The sequence below is a fragment of the Dendrobates tinctorius genome, unplaced genomic scaffold, assembly GCF_039654945.1.
Source record: "Dendrobates tinctorius isolate UK_male_01 unplaced genomic scaffold, ASM3965494v1 ptg000193l, whole genome shotgun sequence".
Lineage (NCBI taxonomy): Eukaryota > Metazoa > Chordata > Amphibia > Anura > Dendrobatidae > Dendrobates > Dendrobates tinctorius.
In genome coordinates, this window is record NW_027361860.1 from 1,618,784 (window position 1) to 1,628,894 (window position 10,111).

The 10,111-nt window shown below is 46.1% G+C and overlaps 1 long non-coding RNA gene and 1 pseudogene across 1 annotated transcript in view; one reads left to right on the forward strand and one right to left on the reverse strand.

Annotated features, from left to right (window-relative positions):
- The window catches only part of LOC141055990 (uncharacterized), a 303,731-nt gene that overhangs the window by 272,067 nt on the left and 21,553 nt on the right, over positions 1-10,111 (reverse strand). The gene's annotated exons all lie outside the window — the stretch shown is intronic.
- Positions 5,630-6,368, forward strand: LOC141056002 (guanine nucleotide-binding protein G(q) subunit alpha-like; annotated as a pseudogene).

Sequence of the window (10,111 nt, forward strand, 5' to 3'; positions counted from 1 at the left end):
ACGTGTACATATATCCTTATTGTAAAATCTGACACTGACCATACACCAATGACACAGATAACATTTTTTCAAATATGTGTTTGACTAAGGCCTTATTCATACGTCCATGTTTAGAGACTGGGCAGTAATAGAATAATAAAATCAATATAGTAATCCTACAATGTCTGCTGGACATGTTATGGGGAGAGTTTATAGTTCAGTTAGTACATAGACACCAGACTTGTCGCTAACCAGTTAATGTTTTGTCCACAACACTGCAGTGTCAAAAGAGGAAGACAGCGAGACAGGCAGCCACATCGCATCAGAGAGCTCTTGACCTCGAAACAGAAGATCCTCAGATCCTGGTATTGTGACATAGCATACTACCAATGAATAAATAATATTCTTATTAAAAAGGTGACACGTCACCTCGTTTTGTCGCTGCAAGATGCGACCACCGCCTTTAGGGGCTAATCTACAGCATTCTGTAAAGCTGTAAAAACAAAGAACAAGTTATATTATACAGTCATATGTAAACGTTTGGGCACCCCTATTAATGTTAACCTGTTTTCTTTATAACAATTTTGGCTTTTGCAACAGCTATTTGTTTCATATATCTAATAACTGATGGACTCAGTACAAAAAAACCTTATTTGAATCCAGAAATATAACTAACAGAAAATGTGCAATCTGCATTTAAACAAAATTTTACTGGTGCAAAAGTATGGGCACCCTTATCATTTTCTTGATTTGAACACTCCTAACTACTTCATAGCCAGGTGTATCAAATCATGAGAAAAGGTATTTAAGGTGGCCACTTGCAAGTAGTTCTCCTATTTAATTCTCCTATGAAGAGTGGCATCATGGGCTCCTCAAAACAACTCTCAAAATGATCTGAAAACAAAGATTATTCAACATAGCTTTTCAGGGGAAGGATACAAAGAGTTGCCTCAGAGGTTTAACCTGTCAGTTTCCACTGTGAGGAACATAGTAAGGAAATTGAAGAACACAGGTACAGTTCTTGTTAAGCCCAGAAGTGGCAGGCCAAGAAAAATATCAGAAAGGCAGAGATGAAGAATGGTGAGAACAGTCAAGGATAGTGTTGAGCGATACCAGCCGATACGATATTTTTCAGTATCGGAATGGATCGGCCGACCTTAAAAAGTATCTGGTATCGCCAATTCCGATACTGGAAGTCCCATTCAAGTCGGTGGGACTTCCGGTATCGGAATAAGGAAAAACCCTTTTCTGTCCTTGTACAGCCTCTCGGGGGTGTGTACGGACCTTCCAGGGGTCTGTGCCGGCCTGCCGGGGGGCTGTGCAGGCAACGTCCGATGGGACAACAAGTCCCATCAGGCTATGCCTGCTACCATGATGGTGATTGACACATTAGCCAATGATGGGACAGTAGTAGTCCCATCATCCGGCTAATGTGTTGAATGTACAAAAAAAACAAAAAAAACTACACACTACACACTCACCATTACTTGTCACTTTGATCCCCGAAGCCAGTGTCATCTAAGGAAAAATATGAAAATAAACCAAATACTCGTGGATTTCTGCGGATAATGGAGTGTCCCACGCCGATCTTCCATGGAGAGCAGCAGCATCAGCTGATGCGACCGCTCTCTACGGGGCTCAGGAATCCAGTGTCGAGAGGTAGGTATCCTTCCGCACTGTATAAAAATAGTCTCTGGTCTCACTTTATGGCAAATGCTGCGTGGGAACTTTTTCACACAGCAATGCCAAAAGTGAGACTAGGGACTTTTTTTTACAGTGGCGGAGGAATACAGTGCGGAAGGATACCCACCTCCCGACACTGGATTCCTTGAGCCCCTAGAGAGCGGTCGCATCAGCTGATGCCGCTGCTCTCCACGGGAGATCGGCGTGGGACACGCGTGGATTTCTGCAGATAAGGGAGTATATGGCTTGTTTGTTATTTTTATATTTTTCCTTAGATGACACTAGCTTCGGGGAACAATGTAACATGTATTGTATGTAGCATGTTTTTTTTTTACATTCAACACATTAGCCGGATGATTGGACTACTACTGTCCCATCATTGGCTAATGTGTCACTGTCAGTGTAGCAGGCATCGCCCGATGGGACTTGCAGTCCCATCGGACGATGCCTACACACACACACGACCCCCTGCAGGCCCGCACAGACCACTGGCAGCCGGCACAGGCACCCGGCACAGACCCCCCGACAGTCGGCACAGACCCCCCGCATCATGATGACATCATTTCAGCAGCCAATCACAGCCATGCCAATAGTTAACATGCCTAACAGGATGTGCCCACACTTCTGAGGATTCCCATTGGCTGAATCAAATCTTGCTGCAGATGGTGTCACTGTGCATCGGTCAACAATACAGCGCACTTTGCACAAGGAGAAGCTGCATGGGAGAGTGATGCGAAAGAAGCTGCTTCTGCAAGCATGCCACAAAACAGTCACCTTAGGTATGCAAAAGCACATTTGGACAAGCCAGTTAAATTTTGGAAGACGGTCCTGTGGACTGATGAAACAAAGATTGAGGAGTTTGGTCATACAAAAAGGCATTATGCATGGAGGCTAAAAAACACAGCATTCCAAGAAAAACACTTGCTACCCACAGTAAAATTTGGTGGAGGTTCCATCATGCTTTTGGGCTGTGTGGCCAATGCCGGCACCGGGAATCTTGTTAAAGTTGAGGGTCGCATGGATTCAACTCAGTATCAGCAGATTCTTGATAATAATGTGCAAGAATCAGTGACAAAGTTGAAGTTACACAAGGGATGGATATTTCAGCAAGACAATGATCCAAAACACTGCTCCAAATCTACTCAGGCATTCATGCAGAGGAACAACTACAATGTTCTGGAGTGGCCATCCCAGTCCCCAGACCTCAATATCATTGAACATCTGTGGGATGATTTGAAGCGGGCTGTCCATGCTCGGCGACCATCAAACTTAACTGAACTGGAATTGTTTTGTAAACAGGAATGGTCACAAATACCTTCATCCAGGAACTCATTAATAGTACAGGAAGCGACTAGAGGCTGTTATTTTTGCAAAAGGAGGATCTACGAAATATTAATGTCACTTTTATGTTGAGGTGCCTATTCTTTTGCACCGGTCAAATTTTGTTTAAAATGCAGATTTCACATTTTCTGCTAGTTATTTCTGGATTCAAATGAGGTTTATTGTACTGAGTTCATCAGTTTATATATATATATATATATATATATATATATATATATATATATATATATATATATATATATATATATATATATATATATATCTATATCTATATCTATATCTGAAATAGCTGTTGCAAAAAACAAAATTGTTATAAAGAAAAAAGGTTAACATTAATAGGGGTGCCCAGACTTTAACATATGACTGTACTCATCCGGGGGCAGTCTAGTCTGATGGGTGTCGCAGGTCTAGGTCCAGCGCCTCCCATCTACATGCGATGTCATTATCTTCCTTGTTTTGAGCTGCGCTCTTGTGCTGGTGTACTGATCTGCCCTGTTGAGGGCAGAGCAAAGTACTGTACTGCACAGGAGCTGGTAAAGGTCAGAGAGGCCAAGCACCTGCGCCCTGCAGGACTGTAATAATGTGCAGGTACTGATGATGTCACCACAGATCAGAGACAGACCAATGGTTTAAGGGTTTATTTACAGGGGATAAATTCTCCATGCAGGGAGGAGCAGCTTGCCACTACAGTCACCAGGGATACATGCTCGGGTCACTGTCTCTGCACTGTCAGGGGCAAAGTCTCCTCTGGTCATGAAGGCTCCAGAGTCCACGTACTCAACTACAGCTCTCACCATTGCTCTTCTCTCAGACTCTGTGCTCTGACTGGGAGTCCTCTCTCTGGGAGTGTGGTGTTGCAAGCTGCTTTCCCTCTGGCATGTTCTGCTTTCATGCCCTCTGCCTGCACACCTTCTGGTCCAGTCCCCCTTCCTGTTCCTCTAACCATAGCAGTTACATGGTCCAGTATGTCTAGGGCAGAAAGTCTTCCCCCCTGGCAAACCTGCTATCTGGCCACGTGGTTCTGTATAAGGAGCAGTGAAGGTAACCTCCTTTGGGCTCTTACTCTGCCCTCAACAGTGCACATCAGTACACATGCGCAGGAGCATGACAAATCAAGGAAAATGACATTGCATGAAGATGGGAGGTGCCGGACCTGCTCACCAATCGGACCAGACCACCCCCGGGTGAGAATAATAAGACATGTTTTTCTTATCTTGCAGGTTGGATAAGGGGCTTATCTACAGCATTCTAGAGAGTTGTAGATAAGCACTGTGTTGTAGTGACCACTGTGTCCGCTAGGGGGCGCTGTGTGGGTGTCCTAGGATGGGCCTACAGTCATATCCATTGTGGTAATGGGTATAGGATGCTGAAGGATCATTATGCATCTCAAGATGGGTGGCCTTGAGATGAAAGCTTGCTTATGTGCTGATCAGCAAAGCTTATGTCATTCCAAGGTGTCAGGGAGAAGCCTTCAGATTGATGAGATGGGCAGGATCAATCATCTACAAATCCACCCAGGGGAGTGTTTAAGAGTGTCACAATAAAGTATGTGATTAAATGCTTGAAGGACCTGTGATGAGGTCATAGCCATGTGACCTGCTGGGTGTAGGTACAGACCATATAAGGTAACCAGAGTAGGTCACATGGGAGAGAGCATGGATCTGATTGAGCCATGTGGAAGGTCCCAGCAGGCCTAGGTGGAGGAAGGTGTGCTACCTTCCTAAAGACCACGTGCTGAGGCCTGGGTATGTTGGCTGTATGCAAGGAGGGATAAGCCTCCTGTGTTTGCTGAGGCTCCAGGACTGAGCCTGAAACAATGGACACTTATACTTGCTTCCGCCTGAGCTAAAGGCTATTCCTTGTGTTATGGGCTGGTTTATGGAGCAATAAACCCTATGAACTTTTAATGGAGCGTGCCTCCTGATTGACTCTGGTGGCTCTTGAGCAAGTTAAATCGCTACAGCACCAAAAAGCAGTGGCCACAGCTGATAGTGGTAAAACGAGGTGACAGGTTCCTTTTTACTCCATGCGCTTTAAATATATCACTGTCCCCACAATCTAAATATCCTATTAGTAGGCCTTTGTGTGGGTTTCCTATCAAACTCCAAACACAGAACAAACTCTGCACAACTGTCATCCTCTGTGGGATTTGAACCCCAATCCTACAAAGCTGTTGCGCTGATCACTGAGATACTATATACAGTGGTAAGCACTAAGCCACCGTTACAGTGCTAGCCACAGAGCCACTGTGCTACCGTAATAACTATGCAAGAATATTTCTGCTGGCAGCATTGTGTATTAGCTCTGTGGACATCATATGCACTAAACGTCTGTTTAATTGATTTGAGGATTTAATATCCTATCCTTACAACAGGCAATCAATATTGACATCAGCCCTGATCAGTTGACTGAAGGAGTTGTAGAGTTTCATGGAATAAGGACTGCTATTTTACCATGCTAATACACTATGTTCCAATGTATTTATTTAAAGGGATCTCCCGTCTCAGTCTGCCTCCCCCCCAATCAGCACAGCAATCCCCCTTCTTACAAGGAGAAGCAGGTCTGTGACTTACAGGGTGGGGGGGGGGGGTCTGTCTCTTTCCAGCACCACTAGCAGTTAGCAGACATGACTCTGGAGTCCATCATGGTGTGCTGCCTCAGCAAGGAGGCCAAGGAAGCTCAGAGGAACAGTGACGAGACACGCAGCTCCACCAAGACAAGAGGGACACCCGCCAGGAGCAGATAAGGATTATCCATGGATCTGGCTACGCTGATGAAGAGGGGCTTCACTAAGCTTGTGTGCCAGAACATATTCACTGCAATGCAAGCTATGATTTGGGCAAGGGAGACCATTAAAATTCCATACAAGAAGCAACACAACAAGGGTCATGCATTGTTATTTCGGGAAGATGATATAGAGAAGGTGTGCTCCTTTGAGATCCCTTATGTAGATGCAGTGAAATATTTATGGAATGACCCTGGCATACAATAATGCTATGATAGGAGACGGGATTATCAACTGTCTGATTCCACAAATAATTATCCAAATGACCTGGACCATATTGCAGATCATGGATATCTACCTTCAACAACTTGTGCTCTGAGTCAGAGTGCCCACAACAGGAATCATCGAATATCCATTTGATTTACAAAGTGTCATCTTCAGAATGGTGGACATAGGAGGGCAGCAATGATAAGGAAGAAGTGGATACACCTCCATAATGTTCCTTGTAGCTCTTAGTGAATATGATCAGGTGCTCATGGAGTCTGATAATGAGAACCGGATGGAAGAGCGCCAAGCACCATTTAGAATGATTATCACATATCCGTGGTTTCAGAATTCTTCACTCATCCTATCCTTATAATAGGCTATCAATATTGACATCAGCATTGATCAGTTGACTGAAGGAGTTGTAGCACTTCATGGAATAAGGACTGCTATTTTACCATACTTATACACCATGTTCCAATGTATTTATTTAAGGGCAGTCTGCAGGATTTAACCCCTCCAAGCCTTATATGTGTGCATGTATGGCACCCCTGAGGCTTCAGTCGCCACAGAGGTACTGCACCTTCTCCTAAGGTGAAGTGCCCCACCATCCAGGTAGGCTGGGAACTACTTTCTGCATTCCAACACCTGCACCCCACACACAGGATTGTTCAGCAGGGACCCATCCATGCTTTATGCTGGAAAGGTCATAGGGTGCCTTTTGTGGTCCCTGGCTTCGTAACACGAGAGGTGCTGGGGAGGCGGGTGAAGTTAGATACAAAAGAGTGGCAAGAGTGAAAGTTAGTGGTTTGTTGGTTTGAGGAGAGAGAAGAGAGACGATGGGCGTCTGAGGGATGTGCTGCAGCAGGTCCCAGTGATCTAGGCTGCTGACACGAGAGACTGATAAGATTGATAACCTAACCTTCCATAAGAGAGATAGAACAGATCAGAACGAAGGAGAACAGAAGAACGGAGGGAAGCAGGTTGAGAAAGAACCCTTCCAGTCCAGAGAGCACCAAGGATGGGGCCTGGTCCCCGAGGTTGATTGGATCTTTATGTCCGGCAACAGACACCGAATGAGTAGTGAGCCGCTAACGCCTAGCTCCCATCATAAACTTGGGACACAACAGCAACTGAATAGAGCCGGGACGCAGTGAGGAGTCCCCGAAGCAGGCTACAGCTGTCTGTCATACCAGTATAGACTATGAACACAGAGAGAGGCATTCCAGGGTAACAAAGTACTGGAGTGCTTCACACCTAAAGGCGCATTGGAGGAGTCGTTCAGTAAGGTACATGTTGGCAGAGTGTGGAAGGGCGAATCCCATCCTGTCTGGAGCCCTGACCTGGAGAACACAGTATGGTGGCAGGCAGTTGTGTGAACTGCAAACAGTGAGTAAAGCTTTGGAACCGCATACTCTGGTGTTGTTCAGTTATTCCTGCACCACTACACCTGGGTACCAGTATCCATACCATTCTGTGCCTCTCCTCATCCATTGCACCTATACTGCCCTGGGACTACAGCTCCACCTGTGGGGAGCTTTACCATCTCTACTGCACCACACCATCAGTCTCAACAGATCTGTATGCAGCATTGGCTTACCATCTTACTTGCCAAACACCACGGGTGGCATCTCGAACTATTCATATAAACTTTAACACCATTAACATCACCGCCATTGATTTTGGGCTCCCAGGGCCACAGACCGGGTCACCGCTGCTGTGACACATTCCTGCCTTGACAACAGCCCAGTACTGAGTACCCCGCTGCCCTGTGTGTGCGCGAGGGCGACCCACATGTAGCTCTTTTAAAGACAAACTCAGTTAACACCTTTGTATGGTCAGTCCCTTTCTCCCTTTATTCAGTAATCAGCATTTCATTTGATATATAAATTATGCCCAACGACTGTGGTGGATCTTAACCTTCTATCACTCCAGCTCTATGTCCCGCAGAGTGCTACCTGCTTTTGCTTCACTGACAGCCTCTATGATGTGTTTCATTCTGGAAAAAAAGAGCTGCAAGTTGATCAGGAAGAGGTGGCACCGAGCAGGTATAGAGCTGGAGCAACAGATCTACTCCCTCATTTCAATATAAACATAGAAAAGAAACTACGATCAAAAAAGCCCACTTATTTAATAAAGATCAAAATTTATTACTACATCAAAGAACAAACATGGGGGAGACATAAAGTGCAATTGTGCATGACAAACAAAATACCAAAAGGGTACAGATCTAAACAGGGCATCAGAAAATTTTAAGCACATCAATATCCATATAGACAATGGCGGATCTTAATAGGGGCGGATGGGGCGGTCGCCCCAGGCCCAAGGTTTTTTGGGGGCCCAGGGGCAGGGGCGGGTTGGGCCGGGTGGCAGAGAGGCAAATGCCACCCGGACCGCTCCCCCAGCACCTGTACAGGGCCGGCCGTGCCCTGTGCTGTGACGCCGCCGGCAGCAGACAGCCGCCCGCGTCACATTCTATGAGGGGCCGGGAGCTGTGCACGGCCGTCACCTTGACGGCTGCTCAGCTCCGGCTGTACTTCCGGGTCAGATGTCGGGCGTGCGCGATGACGTCATCGTGCACGAGCCGACATGTCCCGGAGGATGCTGAAAGCAGAGGCGCTGCTGGGGAGCGAGCCGGCTGTGAGGTAAGTGTATGGGGAACTTTTTTTATTTTGTTTTATTTATAAAATGAATTAAATGGGGGGGGGGGATGACTGGGGGCTGCACATGATGAAGTGGGGGGTGAGTGGGGCTGCCCATGATGAAGTGGGGGATTAGAGGGACTGCCCATGATGAATTAAGGGGTAAGTGGGACTGCCCATGATGAATTGGGAGGTAAGTGGGACTGCCCATGATGAATTGGGGGGTAAGAGGGACTGAACATGATGAATTGGGGGGTAAGAGGGACTGAACATGATGAATTGGGGGGTAAGAGGGACTGAACATGATGAATTGGGGGGTAAGAGGGACTGAACATGATGTGGGGGTAAAATTAACTGCACATGATGGGGGAGTGGGGCTGCACATGAAGTTGGGGGCGAAGGGGACTGCACATGATGAAATGGAAGGGGGGATAAGGGGCTGCAAATGATGAAGCGGCACTGCAGATGAAGTGAGTGGGTGATAGGGGACTGCAATGAATGAAGTAAGGGGACTTCAAATTAAAGTGGGGACATTAAAGTGGATCCCCTATGGCCAGGATCACGTTGGGCGATTTTGTGCGTATTGGCCGTAGGCCTACAGCTTATGTGCAACGTCTTTTTAGGCCATGTCCACACGTGGTGGAATGGTGGCGGGTTTTCCATATGGACCCGCAGCAAACCAAGTGCTGCGGTCCGTACGGCTGTCAATTCCCGCACAGGGACCGCAGCGCTCAGGTGGGAAGGGGGATACAGGGGCCCAGGTTTTATGAACAGCCCCGGGCCCATAGTCCACTTAATCCGCCACAGCATATAGACAATAAGGATCCATTAAATATTTATATCTCTCACTATATAGACATTTGAATATGTATGCAAACCGATTTCAGATGAATAGAATGAACGTGTAAAAATATTGCTGGAAGTATCTTGGAAAGATACATGGGCATACACATAGATCAGTCCTCATTCATGACCTAGCAGCTTTTTTTTTTTTTCAGTTGCTACAAGTACCGCATTTGCTGGATCACGGCAAAACCCTAAGCGTCACACATGTCTGCAAGTCCCATAGGGAATAAATGAGGCTGAATGCAGTGCTGCCACAAGTGATCTGTTACATGGCAAATTCAGAAAAACTACTGGATCTGCTGCGAAATGCAAAAATCGCTGATTTGACAGTAGCCCAAGTCACTGACGACAGTGCCTGCATTACTCATGCTCACCAATGGGGGAGGTAGCACTAAACGTGCCTAGGGCAGCACAAACAATACGGCCCTGGCAGGAAGATGTGCGTAAGGGTAAATCAATATATTTACTTTGTTCTATGTTCAGCTAAGCAAATCCTTAACAAAATGTTTATTCAATAGCTATTCGAAACATACCTCAAATTTATCTGACCAACTCAGCTGAAGAATTCAAAGATAGTTAACCATTTTTTGTGCCGTTAAAAGGACAACCCATTACACATTCTGGGAAGGAC